Raw genomic sequence first — 22,242 nt, 5'->3', positions numbered from 1 at the left:
TATAAATCAGGATTTTGCCTGGGGGTACAAGGCGGTACCTCACGTATCATCTCATATTCCAACTCTACTAGAGTCGGTATATTTCTTTCTGATCGTCAGTCTGGCTGTCGTCAACCGCGAGCAATCTCCTGGCCATAAACAGCACTACCGGAGATATTACGTAACTACTCGCCACATGGCCTCCACAGCTGGACTAAGTGCATATTGGAATGCCCGATCGCGCGAAGTATTACGTAACAAGTTGCCCACCTGGGCTACGGGCAATGAAACTGCACACGGCCCTCTAACACAATTAAAATCGCCACAGGCGAAACAAATTTAAGAGCATGTACCGTCACATCACTTTAGTCTGCGCGGCACAAAAGTCTGCGCACGTTAATGACGTTACATTACGTCTTGAAACAAGTGTCGGGGTATGTTTGTAAACAAACAAACAACGTTAATTTAATTCACAAAACCGTTGTTAAAACGATACATCTTGATTGTCAATATATGTATAAAACTGGTCCATAACACTTTTATTAAAAAAAACACCTGAATTAATGCACTAAAAGCATACATTTGCCAGCCCCGATCAACGTTGTAATGATCAACCTTGCATATCAACTTACATAAATTTACAAAGAAGCTTCAATACATACCTTATTGTAATTTATGAATCTTATTTTATCTGTTGACGTAAACATCCAAGCATACTTTGAATTTCCCTCCGAGTGACACAATGCAAAATGGCTGCACACTGACTTTGAACACTGCACTTAAAGCATGGCTTATTTTAGCTATAGTCTGTTTCAAAATTATCATTGATTGCCCACTATTTGTGCTCATTTACACAGTTAATAACGGACAATTGTTTCTGAATAATGATCAAATATTTTTACATTGGCTTTTTTTTTTAATTGTCATTTTGTGTTGTTCAAACTAAGGAGCATGGAACACCATTTATATTTATCTCGTTTGCACAATCTAAATGTTTCTGAAACAGACTATAACAGGAAGTGTTTGTTATTTAGAACTTATAAAAGTCGGATCCATTGTTTGTTGCTGTTTTATGTAAACATTAGGGACAGAAGTGGTTGTTTTAATGTTTGCTGCGCAGACTTATGTGCCGTCATGCAGGCCAGTAAATGCGCTAATTACTTGAGTTTAAAAAACATTAAAATTAAAATAACTTTAGTTGTAACACGTTTATTGTTCCATTGTACTGTGGCGGTGAAACAAATATTTTTAAAGAAATATTTTAACTTTAAAATATAACACAAATGCTTAGGTGCGCAGACTTAGGTGTCACCAGTGTAATATATATATATATATATATATATATATATATATATATATATATATATATATATATATATAAGTGAACTCCAATCCCAACGGTAATGGAGCGTGTATCTGTTTATATATCACCACTGGTTTGACACACGTTAGTTACTAATTATTAGCACACATCTGTATCCATATAATGTCTTACCATCAGGAAGTGGGACGGACAAAATGATCGTGCTTTTCAATCAATCATCTGAGTTTTAGTCGGTCGGATGTCTTGCAGCTCTTACGTGTTTTTAAATTGATTGCTGGCACACCTATGCCACCTGTATTATAGGCCTTCTCGAGCTAGAGTCGCCCTCATTCCGTCATTAGCTCAGGTCTGAGTAACACTGGTCGCTCTGCTGTTAGGATATTTTTTTAAACAAAAAAAAAAGGCACACACACAGAATGATGTTGGCTGCGATATTTGTGGCTGTCTTTTCCATTGCTGCTCGTCAAGCCACGGCACAATTTGGCATGGCCAACAGAGGAGGCCAGGGCTTCCAGAACAACCCCATGATGCCTGGAACTGGAGGAGGAGCAGGAGGATTTCAAAACAACAGAATGATGCCAGGTGTTGGAGGATTCCAAAATAATCGTATGATGGGCGGAAATGGTGGATTCGGAAACGGAATGATGCCGGGAGGATTCCAGAACAACCGAATGATGCCGGGAGGCGGGGGATTCCAGAACGGAATGATGCCAGGCATGACGGGCGGATTTCAGGGAAATGGAATGATGCCCGGCATGGGTGGCGGATTTCAGGGAAACAGGATGGGGCCCAACGGAGGAGGATTCCAAGCGAATGCTCTGCTGCCCAATAATGGAGGCGTGCAGGGAAACCCCGGAAACACAAACGGCGGACGACAGCAGCAGACCCCATCGTTCCTGACCTGCATCGGTCGTAACACCAACGGAGACGAGATCAGAACCACGTTCTACTACGAACAGCGACGAAACGCCAACCAGTGGAACCCGTGGAATCCGTTCAACAACCAGCAGACGCGTCAGAATCTGAGGATGTTCAGCCTGATCTCGACCAACATCAACTCCCAGCTCCAGGGCGAGTTCCAGCACGTGATCACCGAGTATTCCCGAGTCGAGGACGGCTGTCTGAGTCAGGCTCTTGGGGACATCCTCACCGACAGATCGTGGTGGGGCCAGAACCGCGTCAGGGGGATCATCGGAACCAGGACCACCGTCTACCAGGGACAGAGCGCCCGCTCAAATGAGGTCATCGACGACCTTCAGATGAACGACCTTATTGGGCGTGGCCTCGCTCTGTGCCCCATCACCCAGCTGTCCGGCTCCACCTGCCGGGATCTCATCCCTCTCTGCTGCAAGATCGGCGTCGACAGCCAGTCAGCCACTCCGGAGAGCACGCAACAGCAGCAACAGCAGGTCGGACAGTTTGGACTGAACAATGGCTTGAACACCAGACTCCCCACACAGAACGGAAGGCTGAACACCGGACTTAACCTAAACACCGGACTTAACCTGAACACCGGCGGTCTCAACCTGTCAGGTAAATAAGATGTTTTACGTACAACGATCACGAGCCAATCATCCAACAACATTGGTCATGGTGGAATTTACAAGTGGGTTTTTTCGCATCAGTATATATATATATATATTTATTTTTTTTGAAATAATAAACCTGTGCGTTTTGGACATTCATTAGCAAAGGACTTTTTTGGACTTGTTTTTTCTGCTTACATCACAGTTTTGGACAGAACAGAACTTTCGGAGAAAAAAACAACAGAAACAAAGAAATGCAGTGGATATAAATTTACTATAAAATCATTAGGTGAGATGAAATTGAGAAGTTTCTTCGACAATTGTTAGTAGTTAATGTATTACACCATTTGTTTATTTTACACGAATTGAGGTAGAGGGTACCATTATGCTGTGTATGATTTTCATATATCTTCAAATGCCATAAAATTGAAATGAAATAAATATTTGTAGGGCCTAAATACTTGAGTCTGTTCGTTAATTATTACCATTAGGACTTGGCATCATTGTTTTCTTTGTGTACATAAAGGAGTTTTAACGTTTTAATCGCTTTTGTACCTAGCGCAGATGTATACAGCTTAGCCAAATGTGTGCCCGTTTCCCTGTACGTGTAAGCGTGAGTTTGCTTCTTGGCGAAGAACACGAAACTTCAGCAGTATCAACTAGACTTTGTTTTATATTTATGCGAACAACTTTTCCTTCTGTTGTTGTATTAATATCGCTTTAAATCCTTTATTTCCCTCCAGCAATATGTTTAAGCATACTAATTACATGTACATATAATCTACTGTTGATAATATAATAAAATTACCAAATATATATGGTTCATACATTTATTATTATTTTTTGTATTACTTTAAATTAAAATATTGTTTAAACTATCCAGATGAAAATAAAAACGACAGATATAATATTATGTCTCAACGTAACAGCTTTAGGGACTGCCTTCTTCGAGGGAATGTCAGCAGGGCCGTACCCTGATCAAACTCCTAGGGGGGAGGGGCACTACTTTTTACTTTACAAATGAAACACTATACAAATTAAACCCTAAGATGTGTATGCTATTTTCTGGAGTAAAATAAAAAAAGAGAAAAAAAGTGAGATTCTCGGGGGGACTAGTGCACTTTGTAAAGGTTGGCATAAATCTGAGAGGCAAATCTAGACGAGGGTGTTTGATATATGAATCAGGGGCGGACCGAAGGAGCCAAAACGTTCCTGATTCCGCTCTTGCCAATTTTCTGAATAAAAGTAACTCATCATGTGTGGTGATCGAATGGATCCCAGAATATCTTCACCCATCACTTCTTTCTCTTACTTCCGATTAATATAAAAGGAATTATGTGGAGATAACATTGCAAAGCTTGGTCTTAAACAGGTTGATATTTTAGAAGATTTTTTTTTACTTCAGACCCACCCACTCAGTTAAGTGCCACCTTGGCTTGTACGCCTATCATCATTCCTGCATTCTTTGTTCATATTAGGGATCCGATATTGACAACCATTGTTTGTTTAAAACATTTATAAGTTTTAACTAAAGGAAGTTGTATACAATCTGAAAGACAAAGGAAGAAAACCATGGATGTATTCAGTATTTATAACAGTAGTGGAGAGTGCACATTATATGTATAATAATAACTAGTTGAGTGCAAATAATTCAAGGGGAGTGTGTATTATACGTATAATAATAATTGAGAGAGTGCAAATTATACGTATAATAATGACTGAGAAGTGCATATTCTTGAGGAGTGCAAATTAAATGCTACAGGTGTCCACTAGCTTGGAAGGGAAGTGACGTCAACTACTGTCTACTACTCCTGTATACACGCAGTGATTTAAGGAAAGGAGCGGAACGTAGCTCAGTGGTAAAGCGCTCGTTTGATACGCAGTCGGTTTGGGATCAATTCCTATCGGTGGGACCATTGGGCTATTTCTCGTTCCAGCCAGTGCTCCACAACTTGTGTAACATAGGCTGTGGTATGTACTATCCAGTCTGTGGGATAGTGCATATACAAGATCTCTTGATGCTAATCGCAAAGAGTAGCTCATGAAGTGGCGACAGCGGGTTTCCTCCCTCTCTCTCTCTCTCTCTCTCTCTCTCTCTCTCTCTCTCTCTCTCTCTCTCTCTCTCTCTCTCTCTCTCTGTGTGTGTGTGTGGTCCTTAACCATATGTCCGACGCCATATAACCGTAAATAAAATGTGCTGAGTGCATTTTTAAATAAACATATTTCCTTCCTTCGTTTTCGTCGCGTCTGATACTCTAGGTCTCACTACACAGATGTCATCTGCCATTGAAACCCATGTTAAATTGCTCACCTTCAAATAAAGATCGCCAGAACGGGTTCTCGTTGGCACTAAAAACATACACCATTGCGAACATACATTATATAAGCATTTATTTTCACTCAGAGAACATTTCCATCTCAGTTGTTTGCTATATGACCGCATCTGGCTGTAGTACCGGTCCGAACAGGTGGTTCATTAACCGATTCACTCCAGCTGCCTCTTGCGCTATACACCCATGTCCCAAAAGGTCAACGCACAATATTACAAAATAACATGGGCAAAATACAGCCAGAAGGCTTACCATTAAACATACATATTGTTTTAATTCTTCACCATTTCTTAGAAGTGAATATGTGAACCTTAACATGTGTCACAATTAGGAACTATAGTGGAATGATGAATGAACTCTCACCCAGATGCTAACTGTGTAGTGAGACCCTAGCTTGTAAGGGAAGTGACGTCATCTCCTGTCAACTACCGGTACTCTAATATGAATAATGTAACCAAACGTAGTGATTTAAGGAAAGGAGCTTCGTTTTTATCAACTTGACTTGAAAAACAACATAAATGCCCTGATATTATAATAAATTATTTAATGAAACATATTTCAATGTGAATTAACAACACGAAATGGTTACAATATTTTTCCCTCTGCAAACATTCAAAGAAACAATGCATAGCCTACCGATGGACGGTCAGTCTGGGATCGATCCCCGTCTATGCACGACTCATTGGGCTTTTTGTCGTCCCAGCCAATGCACTACAACTGGTATATCAAAGGCCGTGGTATGTGCTATCCTGTCTGTAGGGTGCTGAATATAAAATATCCCTCGCTACTAATGGAAAAATGTAGCGGGTTTCCTCTCTAGGACTTATATGTCAAAATTACTAAATGTTGCACATCCAATAGCCGATGATTAAAAAATCAATGTGTTCTAGTGGTGTCATTAAACAAAACAAAATTTAACTTTATGGGTCAATACTTCTGGATACGAAGGATTCTTTTACTGTTAGGGGGCGGGACGCAGCCCAGTGGTAAAGCGCCCGCTTGATGCGCGGTCGGTTTGAGATCGATCCACGTCGGTGTGCCCATTGGGCTTTTTTTCATTGCAGCCAATGAAACACATCTGGTATATCAAAGACCGTGGTATGTGCTATCCTGTCTGTGGGGTGGTGAATATAAAATATCCCTTGCTACTAATGGAAACATGTAGCGGGTTCTCTCTCTCTAAGACTTAATGTCAAAATGACCAAATGTTGGACATCCATTGTCGACGTTTCTGTAGCAAGTGGATGTTTTTACGAGGTGTGGGTGCTATCCCCCCGCTCAACCCCCCTCCTTTATAGCGGTGTCGTTATACAAATCAAACTGTAACATTATGGGCCAATGCCTCTGGATTCGAAGAATTCTTCGTCGTCAATGACCCAGTGTTAGACTGATGCATCGATCGTCCTGAATCGCCTGATGCGCGGTCGGTCTAGGATCGATCCCCGTCGGTGGGCCCATTGGGCTATTTCTCATTCCAGCCAGTGCACCATGACTGGTGTAACAAAGGCCGTGGTATGTGCTATCCTGTCTGTGGGATGGTGCATATAAAAGAGTCTTTGCTGCTGATGGAAAAATGTAGCGGGTTTCCTCTCCATAATTGTGTCAAAATGACCATATGTTTGACATCCAATAGCTGATGATTAATAAATCAATGTGCTCCAGTGGTGTCGTTAAACAAAACAAACTTCGATCGTCCTGAATGGTCACGTCGAACTGCTGTTGAAAGAAAATCATGCAGAACCATTTCATATTTTCATTTCATTCATTTCAACTTATTTCCGTGCTTATATCCAATTAAGGTTTAAGCACGCTCTCCTGGACACACACCTCAGCTACCTGGACTGTCTGTCGGGGACAGTGGGTTAGTTTGTTAGTTGGTTAGTGAAAGAGGAGAGGATGTAGTGGTTGTACACCAAGAAAACATTAAGTCGTTAAAACTTACTTTGGGTGGGAACCGGTGCCGGGCTGGGAACCCAGTACATTCCAGCCTTATTTTCGATGGCTTAACCACATCACCGATGCCGGTCTTTTCATATAAGAGTTCCGCCCGGATCACTGTGTATTGCAGATAATTTTTTAATATCTGAGGACTGAAGAGACCAAAACATGTCCGGTGTTTGTATGTGTAGCAATGGGCCTAGGAATAGTTACTCAAATACATAAGTTTGATCATTGTTTATTAAAAATTTTCCCAGGCAAAATGAGCTGGTCTAAAAACTTTTCACCATGAATTTCAACCAAACTAATCACGATATTAGTTGTAATCCATATGTAAAAATACCCCCTTTCTGTCCAGGAGAGGCAGTCCAGGCTGCTGGGACTGTGTCCCCAGGACAGCGTGCTAGAACCTTAATTGAATATAGGCACGTTTAATACTTTTAATAAGTAAGTATACAGTGGCGGATCCAGAAAATCCAGGGGGGGGGGGGGGGGGGCATGACATGAGGCGGAATGCCAATGGAACTTTGGGGGAGGTTTGGCGGGAAACGTAAAAAAAAAAAAGAAAGTAAATTAATATATAATAAAATTATAACTTTCGCAAAATTTAGGGGGGACCGGGCCCCTGCCCCCACCCCCCTAGATCCGCCTCTGATATAAAAATACGTAGTGATTCGTTGGAACCTTAAATAACTGTTTGGTATTAATGTAAATATGAATAAGAATTCTGGATGTACTGTCCGTTATCGGGCCCAACAAATTTTCATATCTCCTAAGTTCAGTTGCCATAACTCTGTGAAAAAAATGAAACAGTACATGATAAAGCTGTATACAAAATTTCAGCTCATTATCTTGAGGAATTATGGTAGAAAACAGTCCGAGAAACAAATGTTCGCATCTCGTAAGTTAAAGGGCTATAACTCTGTTAATAATGGGAAACTCGCCATGAAAAACAAACTTGATATGTAACAGTACACGATAAAGCGATACACACATTTTTAGCTCAGTGTCTTGATGTAAAAACGGAAAAGAAATCCAGAAAACTATATGTGGGACAGACGGACGGACGGATGGACGAACAGACAGAAGAATGGAAACGAAACCTAGTCTCCTCCGGTCTGACCGTTGCGGGACTAAAACATATTTGTTTTCCAGAATCGTAGATTTTTCGTGTAGCGGGTTTCCTAAAAGAAAATGACCATATGTTTGATATCCAATAACCGATGATTAATAAATCAACGTGCTCTAGTGGTGTCGTTAAACAAAACAAAGACACTTTTTCTCTTTTTTCTGCTCATGATTGGAATGGAAATGGAAGTAATTCGTTGAACAATTCATCAGCACATTTTAAGCTACGGTAATCTAATGGTCCTTTTGTATGGGACCAACACTGGATATTATCATTGTTTAGACACTGGTTTATGGGTGATTGCTATAAAAAATGTCTAAATGTCCACTGACCCCTATTGTGAAACCGGCCTCGGTGGTGTCGTGGTTAAGCCATCGGACATAAGGCTGATAGGTAGAGGGTTCGCAGCCCGATACCGGCTCCCACACAAAGCGAGTTTTTATGATTCAATGGGTAGGTGTAAGACCACTACACCCTCTTCTATCTCACTAAGCACGAACCCATTGTTATGGACAGACAGCCCATATAGCTGAGGTGTGTGTGCCCAGGACAGCATGCTTGAACCTTAATTGGATATAAGCACACAAATAAGTTGAAATGAATGAATGAATGATATTATCATTGTTTGCGTCGTTAAATAAAACATTTCCTTCCTTCCTTGTTATTGTTTAGACAGTGATTCATGGGTGATTGCTATCAAAAATGTTTAAACGTTCACCGGCCTCTGAAGTGCCAAACTGATCGCTGGCGTAGCTAGTATTTTATATTGAGGGGTCACATACACGAGGTTGAGGGGACATTGTGTATGAGTTGTGTGAACATATAAAAGGCCGTGATAGGGGGAAAAGAGGTGTGATTTGGGGAGCATGAACGGTCGGTGTGAGATCGATTCCCGTCGGTTGGCCCATTGGGCTATTTCTTGTCCCAGCCAGTGCATCACGACTGGTATATCAAAGGCCGTGGTATGTACTACCCTGTTTGTGGGATGGTGCATATAAAAGATCCTTTGCTGCTAATGGAAAAGAGTAGACCATGAAGTGGTTAAAAACTAGTCTAGCAACTCTTATAAAGATACCGATATTCTAAAGAAGAAAAATTGTGCTATAATTTTAAAGTCCCAGACCGTAGTTTCAACCTGTGAAAATGGACACAGCTTGCTATAATATATAAACCTGTAACGCATTTGAATAATGTTACAATTTAGGGAAACAGGAGTCTGTGACATTTAAACTGAAATATCTTTGAAAGCTAGACTAAGAGTTTGATTCCATAATCGTTACTTCTTACAGGTACATACATATTTTTATTTTTATTTTATTTTTGTTTGTTTGTTTTGCGGTGTGTGTGGGGGTTTTTGGGGGGTTTTTTTGTGTGTTTTTTTTTTTGGGGGGGGGTTCGTTAAATATGAAAAACTACATTCGGATGTACAAAAATGGATAATCTAAAGAATAAAATCTAAGTACTGTCTGATTTCAGTTATTAAAACAACTAGTGTCACTTTAATGCATTACAAGGCTGTATTCGTAAAGACCATGTGACAATGGCAGCAAAATCAGGCTAATCTCTTTAACAGTTTGAAAGTTTTATGAGGAGATATGTAAAGAATGTTCCATTTTGTTGTCAATATTTTAACAAAATTTACCTTTTGTATTCCATCATCTTCGTTCCCTGGTGGGATGTTGCATATAAAAGATCCCTTGCTGCTAATCGAAAAGAGAATCCCATGGAATGGCGCCAGCGAATTTCCTCTATGGAACTTACTCATATAATACCCGAATCCATATTTACTGTAACTGAAATATGTTGGGCGAGTCGTTGAATTAAAAAAAAATTCTGTCTTTCGTTCTTCTTTTGTTGAGTGGATTTATCTTAAAAAGAAAACAATAGTAATTATAATAATAATGAATATCAATAGCTATAACAAACAAACAGCATGGAACAGAGTAGTGCGGAGGGACGTAGACAGTGTGTTTCTTTCTACGTCCGGATCTTGTTTCATACCTTATATATAGCCTGTATTCAAAACTTGTGGCACCATGTTTCAACCGTTTCTCAACCGAAATAGTGCAACAAATGGACACACAAACCAAAAATGTATAACCTACCGTACTCACAAAATCCCGATTGAAGTACTTGCATCATTATTAACCAAATAAATCTTCCAATAAAACATTAAAAACATACCGCGCCATTTTAAATTTGCTAAATAGAGGGCAGTAACTCGCCGTGGATGTTAAGAAAAGTATTGACTTAATGTGCCCTGTGCACAATGGAACACAGTACCACACTGTGAAACCGTGTCATGGTCAGTAACGGGATTTATGGATTTTAATTCACATGATAACGATTTAAATAGGTTCAAATGCGACCGCAAAGCCAATGACCACGTGCGCAGCAGATCGATTCGTCAAAACGTCTCGTCAGTTATCAGCTCGTGCTCGATACGTCACCACCACCTGCCTCGGTCTGGGGTGAGTCACACGTGTCCAGACACCTCACCTCCTGTCACCCCCGTGTGCCCCTTCGTTTCATTCTAACAGTCGTTTTAAATTTAAACATCACAACACAGACTTGTCTCTCACTAACCACCAGGGCCCGTATTTTCGAAGCAATCTTAGCCTACGAAATCGTAAAATCATCGTAAGCTATGACGTCACTATGGCGTGTGCTGTAGTGACGTCACACCCTACGATGGTTTTACGATTTCGTAGGGCTAAGATGGCTTCGAAAATATGGGCCCAGCATATGTTCAGTCATTAACCCACTGTCAGGGCCGTAGCTAGGATTTTTTGTTTGGGGGAGGGGTGTGGAAACTGAGTAGTTAATAGTCTAAAACTCCTTAAACTATTATGAAGAGAATGTTCTTTAAGTTTCTATAAATTTTTTCCGGATATTTTAAGATGTTATCGACTAACAGAGACTTTGTAACGATTGTAATTGCATATCAAATATATTTTTCTATATAAAATATTGCTGGCTGTATATTAAACGTGTTTCTGGTCGTTTTTTTTTATATGTACTAGGTTAAATTTCATTTTATTACCTAAAATATTATTTTTCGTACGTACGAAATTATTTGAAGACAAAATCCAGTTTGGGCTTCTTACAAATATTAAGACGACCAGAAACACACTGAATATACAGCCACTGATATTCTAAACACAAAACTGTATTTAATACGTCAGTTTAATCGTAGAACTATTTTATTAGTCGGAAATATCCTGCAATGCAGCAAACTCAGGAATGTCCCTTTAAAGGGATATAAGCAGGAAAATAAATTGAAGCAGGTCAGAAAGAAACAGAGTGCCGGGGTGCTCCCATCCCCCACCCCCACACCCCACACCCCTCCACCCCACCCCCACCCCCACACACACACTCGAGAACGAAAATGTATGAGGTTGGGTTGGGTTTTTTTTTGGGGGGGGGGTTCTTTGTTGTTTATTTGGGGGAGGGTGTGGATAGCCATTGCACCACGACTGGTAAATCAAAAGCTATGTACTATCCCGTTTGGGGGATTTTCCATATAAAAGTAGGTTTCCTCTCTAAGACTAAATGTCAGAAAGATCAAATTTGACATCCAAAACGTAATGATTAATAAATGAATGTGCTCTAATGGTGTCGTTAAACAAAAGAAACTTTTAACTTCCATTTGTCAATATCAATCATTGTTTACGTACCGCCCTTTTCCAATCGCTAGTTTTTCAATACACTTAGAAGAGAATCTGACATGAGGAAGGAGATGTTTTATTTAACGACGCACTCAACACATTTTATTTACGGTTATATGGCGTCAAACATATGGTTAAGGACCACACAGATATTGAGAGAGAAAACTCGGTGTCGCCACTTCATGGGCTACTCTTTTCGATTAGCAGCAAGGGATCTTTTATATGCACCATCCCATAGACAGGATAGCACATACCACGGCCTTCGGTGTACCAGTCGTGGTGCACTGGCTGGAGCGAGAAATAGCGCAATGGGCCCACTGACGGGCATCGATCCCAAACCGACCGCTCATCAAGCGAGCGCTGTACCACTGGGCTACGCCTCGCCCCTCTGGCATGATGATTAGTTTTGACTGATAAGATTTAAGTTATTAACCTCGAGTGCAATTCCACACAGAAAGGGTCAATGTCCATGTTTGAAAACATATTTACACTCCACTGGGTGAAATATTTATCATAAAAGTTTATTAAAGTTTGTTTTGTTTAACGACACCACTAGAGCACATATATTAAGTAATCATCGGCTATTGGATGTCAAACAATTGGTAATTCTGACTCGTAGTCAACAGAGGAAACCCGCTACATTTTTCCTAATGGAGCAAGGGATCTTTTATATGCACTTTCCCACAGACAGGAAAGCACATTTCATCAGTTGTGGTGCACTCGTTGGAACGAGAAAAACAACAACAATCAGCTGAATGGATCCACTGAGGTGATTCGATCCTGCGACGCAAATACCGCAGGTGAGCGATCAACCGACTGACTTAATTCTTGCGCCCATTCATGATAAATACTAAAAGTTAAAGTTTGTTCCGTCCCCTTCATAAACATCAAGTTAGACACACAAACACATACCCCCCCAAAAAAAGATTTTTTTTTTTTTGACAAGTCTTGGATAAAAGATCCCTTGCTGTTTTTATTGTTATCATAATGATTACATTAATCACATAAGTAAAAGATAAACACAGACGCTTGTGCAGGAATTTATGTAGGTCGGGCGGGGGAGGGTCTAGACAGTGGCGAGTTTATGGGGGGGGGGGGGGTTGAGTCATAATATATTATATATTGAAAACAAAATGCTTGAGCAGGCGTGGTCGACCTCCATCATACCGACAACCTCCACCCCCATACCCACTCTCGTATACGCGCTTGATGATAATAATATTGGAATCGGTCTTTAGCGGGGGAGATGCGGTATTGAGTAAAGTAAAGTTTGTTTTGTTCAACGACATCACTGGAGTACATTTTTTTTATTAATCATCGGCTATTAGACGTCAAACAGTTGGTAATTTTGACATATAGTCTTAGAGAGGAAACCCGCTACATTTTATTATTTTGGAAACACCTATTGTCGTCCAGTGCAAGACTTTTCAAGAATAATAAATCTAGAGCTAATAATGGGGAAAAAGTATGCGTGGGATTGATTAATTTGTAGTTATTTGTGACAAATAAATGTGAAAATAACGAAATATTGTAATTTCAACTTTGACAAAGGACCTTTAAATAAATTGAAATTTCGAATATAATTAGTGTTTGCATGTCCACCCTATTTCTCTGGATACATATCTATTTTCTTTTTCTTTTTCTTTTACTTTTTTTTTGTTTTGTTCTGCATAAATGCCTGATGCGTGTCGGTCTAGGATCGATCCCCGTCATGGGCTCATTTGGGCTATTTCTCGTTTCAGCCAGTGCACCGTGGTATGTGCTGTCCTGTCTATGGAATGGTGCACATAAAAGATCCCTTGCTACTAATGGAAAAAAACAATGTAGCGGGTTTCCTTCTATGACTATACGTTAAAACCGATTGTTAATAAATTAATATGCCCTAGTGGTGTCGTTAAACAAAACAAACTTTTAAATACATTTGCAGTTACCACAAGCACCAGGACAACCACTAGTCCGAGTACTCTGACTGTAAGAGAACTAGACGGACATTTGGACGGTTATTAGCCCTTACCGTTCAGATGTCCGTCTAGCTCTCTTACAGTCAGAGTACTCGGGCTGATAACCGTCCAAATGTCCGTCTAGCTCTCATACAGTCAGAGTATTCGGGCTGATAACCGTCCAAATGTCCGTCTAGCTCTCTCACAGTCAGAGTACTCGGGCTGATAACCGTCCAAATGTCCGTCTAGCTCTCTTACAGTCAGAGTACTCGGGCTGATAACCGTCCAAATGTCCGTCTAGCTCTCTTACAGTCAGAGTACTCGTGCTGATAACCGTCCAAATGTCCGTCTAGCTCTCTTACAGTCAGAGTACTCGGGCTGATAACCGTCCAAATGTCCGTCTAGCTCTCTTAAAGTCAGAGTACTCGGGCTGATAACCGTCCAAATGTCCGTCTAGCTCTCTTACAGTCAGAGTACTCGGGCTGATAACCGTCCAAATGTCCGTCTAGCTCTCTTACAGTCAGAGTACTCGTGCTGATAACCGTTCAAATGTCCGTCTAGCTCTCTTACAGTCAGAGTACTCGTGCTGATAACCGTCCAAATGTCCGTCTAGCTCTTTTACAGTCAGAGTACTCGGGCTGATAACCGTTCAAATGTCCGTCTTGCTCTAAGTTGATAACCGTCCAAATATCCGTCTAGCTCTCTTACAGTCAGAGTACTCGGGCTGATAACCGTCCAAATGTCCGTCTAGCTCTCTTACAGTCAGAGTAATCGGGCTGATAACCGTCCAAATGTCCGTCTAGCTCTCTTACAGTCAGAGTACTCGGGCTGATAACCGTCCAAATGTCCGTCTAGCTATCTTACAGTCAGAGTACTCGGGCTGATAACCGTCCAAATGTCCGTCTAGCTCTCTTACAGTCAGAGTACTCGTGCTGATAACCGTCCAAATGTCCGTCTAGTTCTCTTACAGTCAGAGTACTCGGGCTGATAACCGTCCAAATGTCCGTCTAGCTCTCTTAAAGTCAGAGTACTCGGGCTGATAACCGTCCAAATGTCCGTCTAGCTCTCTTACAGTCAGAGTACTCGGGCTGATAACCGTCCAAATGTCCGTCTAGCTCTCTTACAGTCAGAGTACTCGTGCTGATAACCGTTCAAATGTCCGTCTAGCTCTCTTACAGTCAGAGTACTCGGGTTGATAACCGTCCAAATGTCCGTCTAGCTCTCTTACAGTCAGAGTACTCGTGCTGATAACCGTCCAAATGTCCGTCTAGCTCTCTTACAGTCAGAGTACTCGTGCTGATAACCGTCCAGATGTCCGTCTAGCTCTCTTACAGTCAGAGTACTTGGGCTGATAACCATTCAAATGTCCGTCTTGCTCTAAGTTGATAACCGTCCAAATATCCGTCTAGCTCTCTTACAGTCAGAGTACTCGGGCTGATAACCGTCCAAATGTCCGTCTAGCTCTCTTTCAGTAAGAGTACTTGGGCTGATAACCATTCAAATGTCCGTCTAGCTCTAAACTGATAACCGTCCAAATGTCCATCTAGCTCTCTTACAGTCAAGACCGGTCTCGGTGGCGTCGTGGTAGGCCATCGGTCTATAGGCTGGTAGGTACTGGGTTCGGATCCCAGTCGAGACATAGGATTTTTAATCCAGATACCGACTCCAAACCCTGAGTGAGTGCTCCGCAAGGCTCAATGGGTAGGTGTAAACCACTTGCACCGACCAGTGATCCATAACTGGTTCAACAAAGGCTATGGTTTGTGCTATCCTGCCTGTGGGAAGCGCAAATAAAAGATCCCTTTCTGCCTGTCGAAAAAAAGAGTAGCCTATGTGGCGACAGCGGGTTTCCTCTTCAAAACAGTGTCAAAATGACCATATGTTTGACGTCCAATAGCCGATGATAAGATAAAAAATCAATGTGCTCCAGTGGCGTCGTTAAATAAAATAAACTTTTTTTTTTTTTCTTACAGTCAGATTACCCGGGCTGATAACCGTCCAAATGTCCGTCTAGCTCTCTTACAGTCAGAGTACTCGGGCTGATATCCGTCCAAATATCCCTTCGGGCTAGACAACCGGAAACAATATAAATTTCATTTGCCACATTTGGTAACCAAAGCCAGATGTTTTAAATACGTGTATAACTACTTTTTATAAACAAATGAAACACTATACAAATTAAACCCTGAGATGTGTATGCTATTTTCTGGTTTACAAAAAAAGTGAGATTCTCAGGGGAGCTACTCCCCCCCCCCCCCCCCCCCCCCGCCCCCAACCCCCGGAGGGTACGGCCCTGGACGGTAAAATTTAAACGCAGTGACAGCCCTTACTACGTATATTACACTTACTGCCTTTAGTTCAATCGGTATATATCACGTGTACGCGCCTTTTTTTTTCTTCTGGCGTACACTCTTCCGGTGTAATGCATGTAATTAATTTCTAGGTGCGCTTACATCAACTTCCGGTATGGTGATTAGAGACTTTTTGCCTTTAACGTTATGATTGTTACAAATGTAGTTACCAAAAAAAAAGATAAGTACTTTAAACTGTTTTCTCAGAAAGTTATTGTTCTGTGAAATAATAAATATAATTATTATGAACTGAAACACGTGTTACTTTATATTATTGCTGCTGCATGGTTTAAAACCCGAGAGCCACCCTGAGAGCCAATATGCATGTTAATAAAGAAACCATAGTTGGGCGTATATTTTATACTGGGGGGGGGGGGGGGGGGGCACACGCTATACTGTGGAGAACAAGCAAATTTGTTACTTTATATATACATTAGGACAAAACAGTAAATGTTTTGGGTTTCGTGACGGGGGGGGGGGGGGGGGGAGAGCCTCCCTCCGACCTATTGTTACTATTATATTTGTTAATACTGATTAATGTATAGTTCAGAGTTTTTAAATGTAGCAGTATTTCGTTATTCAGCAAATACAGGTTCACATTTCATTAAAATATATATGAACTGATGTACATTGTAAGGTTTTTAAATGTAGACGACCCCCCACCCACCCACCCCACCCACCCACCCCCCCCACCCACCCACCCCCCGCTGAAGCAAATGGTCCGCCTTCAGAACTAAAACTGATCGGTTTATACATATGGAGTTTCTGGTGGTGCAAAAACAAAACAGAGAAAGGGTCCACTGGTTCATATTCGAACACCCAAAGCCCACCCCCACCCCCACCCACCCCACCGAACCCCACCCCCGGTCCAGATCAAGCTACGCTCCTGTTGACCAAATATATAGGTTATTATTTCTTTCTGTTTTTCTAAACATATATGTACTGATGTACATTTTGTGTTTCTGTGTACGAAACGGAGGGTCAGCCGGAAATGGAAAGGACAAAATGCTCATGTTTGGCGATCAATCATCCGGGTTTAACATGGTCAATTGACATGGAGTATGGTCACAATTGATGGGTGACACACCCAGGACATCCCGAGTTAAATGACTACAGCGGCCAGTGTCAATGACATTCCGCCAACAGCTTCGGTCCAGGCAACAGCAACTACGATCAGCCACTCACTACTCTTTTTTTCTGAGATTAACCAGAAGTGAACACACGCGATGGCGCTAGGAACGGTAATTCTGATCATTCTCTCCGTAGCATCTCGTCCAGCTGTAGCCCAATGGAACTGGAACAACAGAATGAGCACTGTGGGATTCCAATCGAACGCGCCCATTGCTACTCCTGGACGTTTTCAAGGAAACGCCGTCTTTCAACAGAACAATGTTCAGAACGCGCTGCGGAACGAACGCGGCGGGCAGCAGGTTCCGCAATACCTGACCTGCATCGGCCGTAATACGAACGGGGACGAAATGAGGACCTCGTTCTACTACGAGCAGCGAAGTGCCAACCAGTGGAATCCGTGGGCGAACAATATGGGGCCGCGGACTCTGAGGATGTTCAGCCTGATCTCGACCAACATCAACTCCCAGCTCCAGGGCGAGTTCCAGCACGTGATCACCGAGTACTCCCGAGTCGAGGACGGCTGTCTGAGTCAGGCTCTTGGGGAGATCCTCACCGACAGATCGTGGTGGGGCCAGAACCGTGTCAGGGGGATCATCGGAACCAGGACCACCGTTTACCAGGGACAGAGCGCCCGTTCCAAGGAAGTCATCGACGATCTACAGCTGTTTGAGCTCATTGGGCGCGGTCTAGCTCTGTGCCCCGTCACCCAGATCATGGGTTCGACCTGCCGGGATCTCATCCCCCTCTGCTGCAAGATTGGAGTCGACAGCCAGTCTGTCACTCCGCAGAACTCCCAACAATTTGTCAGGGGACAGCAACCACAGCAGTTCGGACAGTTTGGGGCGCAGAATGGGGTAAACAACGGACTGGTACCACAGGCGAGCGGCCTAAACGGCGGATTTAACATGAACCTTGGAGGAAAATAGATAAATGAACAAATGGGTTTCGTAGAAAATATCTCTGTGGACATTTTTTACATTTCTAAGTACAAATGGATGTTTTTTATGTTATATTACTATTTTTTGGTTTTCATATTAATAATTTGTTTTTGTGTACAATTCTAAACTGAATTCTTTCCGACTGGTATATTTCGACTAAAAAAAAAAATGAACAGTGAACGAATATTTTTGGACTGAATAGACCTTGTTCTTTCAGCGCGGATGTTTACTAACCAGAATAACGCGATAGGAACTATTTAGTGCCAGGTGCGTGTGTAGAAATTTTAGCAGACCGTGGGGATCTAGAACGGGAAGAGTGATGTTTATAGGGGAGTCGAGTCATGCTCCCTTTGAAAATATATTTGAAAAAAAAAAAAACATTTGCTTGAGCTGCACACGCCCTGAAGTTTACACAATTGCAACTAGGGAGGTGGGAACAGTTGCTAAAGGGACTCCCCTGAGTTTGCTGTCATTGTAACATGTTCTGAATTAGTAAAGTCATTCCAATGTTCTCCTGATCATACGCGTACGAGACAGGACATGAAGCAAATCCTCAAATTCGGGCTAAAACGATAAAGGTATTCGGGAAAATGTGCTAACCTAAGACCTTTTCACCAAGTATTTCCATCATTGTACCCTCAAAATTAGTATCCATGTAAAAATGCGTAGTGATTCGTTTCTAATCCTGTATAGCTGTTTGGTAGTAATGCTAATATGATTTTTCTTTTTTAATTCTATGTTGGGGCATTTTGGTTTCATTCGGGCAAAAGCCAGCCTGCCCTCCCACCCCCACCCCCACCACCCCTACAAAAATTGAAGCCTACGCTCCTGTGCCTAGTTCCACGAAGCGATCTTAGCCCTAAGATTACCCTAAGCGCATAGCTACCCTATGCACTTAAGTTGATCTTAGGGCTAAGATCGCTTCGTGGGACGGAGCCCTGATCGTTTACAGATGGAAAGATACGGCAACATTTGGTATTGTAGTTCAAATGCAAGGGACAATATTTTAAAATATTAAGTAACAGTAAGTCTGTTCATGGAATTTTTAGCTAGGTAACCCGATTTGTCGGTGAATCATATTCGTATAAACTATTCAGTTAACTCAAACATGCAGTGAACTTACATTTTAATGACAGTATTTCAAACTGATACTGTACGTTTATGCAAAATAAAATATTAAATAAAAATATATTATTGCATTTCGTTAAATAACTGTTTCGTTGATACTTAGTTACATTTTGTGAAAGTCACTTTACCGTTTACCACGTAACCGATTGGCGATTCGCGTGAATTTAAATTTGCGTAACTGAAATATTGTGCCCTGATTTAATGTAATGTACTATTAGCGTAGTGAACTATATTTCAGAATAACCAAATGTTTGACATCCAATAGCCGATGATTAAATTAATGTGCTCTAGTGGTATAGTTCAACAAGACAAACATGTTTACATTCATTAGCGTAGTAACGTCTGCATAACATACAGAGCTGTAATGTAGGATTAGTTGCCCGTAATCTGAGATGTAATGAAAAAAAGTTAAAGGGACATAAACCTAGCTTTTAAATACTAAGGCATATTTTTTACTATTAGAGCCGTTTTTAATAACTGGAATAATACTTTACTTATATTTTATTGTTTAGATTAGACATTTTCGTACATTCGAAGTGTTTTTGGTCATCCTGGTGTTTTTAATATCACAAAATGCATTTCTCATATTTTTAAAAATGCACGTGCGTCTGAGAAGTAACAGTTATGGAGTAGAGTTTTAGTCTATTTCCAGAGGGTATTTCACCACTATTTTATCATGTTTCACTCAATTGTAACTTCATCCAAATGTGTTACAGGTTTGTAGATTAATTAAACTTAGTGTTCATTTTCACGGGTTGAAACTAGGATCTGTCCCTTTAAAGTTTGTTTTGTATAACGACACCGCCCCCCCCCCCCCCCCCTGGATCCGCCAGTGCAATGCATTCAGTGTATAATTTTAGTCGTTGTAAAGACTCTATTAGTCACGAACGTGTTACTATAGCAGCATATCTCTGGATAGTACCTTTAATGTCTTATTGTATGGCTCATATAGATTGGAAGCGGCGCGTGCGTGCGATCCGACCTTTGCGTCTGTGACTTGCGTTTTGGGTATATACACCATATACGATAATTTCACTGTGAGAAGCCGCATGCCTTTTAACGACCCACGCATCTCACGCGTCCGGTCAAGGCGCTCTCAGTCAAACTAATGTATTTCGATTTTTTTTTGTATTCAATCCGACCGCACGCACGCGCCGCGTGTTGTCTAGACGCTCTCATTGAAACTAATACATGTATTTTGATTATTTTTAGCCCGACCGCACGCATCCGCCGTATCCAGTCTGTATGAGCCTTTAGTGTAAATATTGCGGGCAAAGGGTATTGTTGCTGTGAATGATGAATGACATTTATAATTGTGTTTCGTATGATATAGACAACACGCAATACTGCAGGTATTAGTCCAGTCAAATTAATTCAGTTTATTCCACTTTTACTGCCGACTGAAACAAAACTTTTTCAAGAAATCATAAGAACAGAAATGCGATGAATGTAATATCATTGATATCGCCAGTTCGCACTTTTCATCTGCCTTTTTTTTTCTTGATAATAGTAACCATATTAAAACTCAGCTTATTTTGTTTGTCAAAGACTAAAACTAAAAGTATGAAAAAATATAAATACCCGAAATACGATAAATATTATAATAAAAAAAAAAATTAAAAAAAAATAAACAAGAAAGGTACTAATCAGCATTTTCCATTTGCTACTTCTAATACTATAACCATATGAAGAGTTCAGGCGCAAAACGCGATATAAACCATTTTCTTTCTTGTTTTTAGTTAAAGCCATTATTGTATGTCAGTAAGGGCTAATCGTAGCCCGCTTATTAGCCGCAAACTGCGATTGATCCTTATTAAATTGTATTGGGTAAATCCCGATTTAAAAAAAAATTAAAACGCGATATACGCCGATTAAAACAATCACTTCTATTGAAAATGAAAAAAAAATGGATATATCGCGTTTTGCACCTAAACTCTTCATATTACGTTACTAAACTCATGAATTACAATTATTAAATAATTATGTACCATCTATATTTGGAAAGTAATAATAATACAATTAAAGTTATTCATATATATTTTATTATTACAATGGATATTATTTTTGATATAAACTATTATTATATATAATCACAACGCAATTCTTGTTTTAGAGGTATGGGTCATACATTATTGGTCGCTTAAAGATAAATAAAACCAATTTCGCTTAAAATCTGTTTCATTCTTTATATAATTAGGCTCATATCGGGGGGGGGGGGGGAGGGGGTGTGTGATACAATAGGTGCGCATGCACTCCACATGGGAAAACCTGTTTCAAAAAAATATAGTGTCTCCATATTAAAAACTATTGAGGATTATTATTTTATTTTTAAATACAACCCTCCCCTTAGGTATTCATGCGTATAGTTATGTATATATACATTTTATGCCTACTAAATTATTTGTATACATGAGTTTGATTATTGTGTTTATTTAAAATGGTTTTATAATATTTGTGTTTGATTTATATTGAGTTCTAGTTCCATTTCACCTTTGTACTGATATATTTTGTTGGTTGAAAACATATTTTATTGCATATAATATATATTTCATATCATGTTCTGATATCGCCTAACTTGGTAATATATATATATATATATATATATATATATATATATATATATATATATATATATATATATATATTATTTTACTTCATATACATTAGCACTATCATCTGTAATCTGCATGACTAATTTGTATTGGTTAAATTCCGTTTGGCGGAGGGTGGATGGGTACTTAAACATTTTAAATCATGAAGTGGTTTAGTTATTTTTATATTATTTTCTATCATTTGTATCACTTTCTATACCTCATATGTCCAGCTGTAAACACAAAAATTATTTTTGTTGTTGTTGTTG

Source organism: Gigantopelta aegis, chromosome 11, assembly GCF_016097555.1.
Source record: "Gigantopelta aegis isolate Gae_Host chromosome 11, Gae_host_genome, whole genome shotgun sequence".
NCBI classification, from domain to species: domain Eukaryota; kingdom Metazoa; phylum Mollusca; class Gastropoda; order Neomphalida; family Peltospiridae; genus Gigantopelta; species Gigantopelta aegis.
This window is presented reverse-complemented; position numbering follows the sequence as displayed.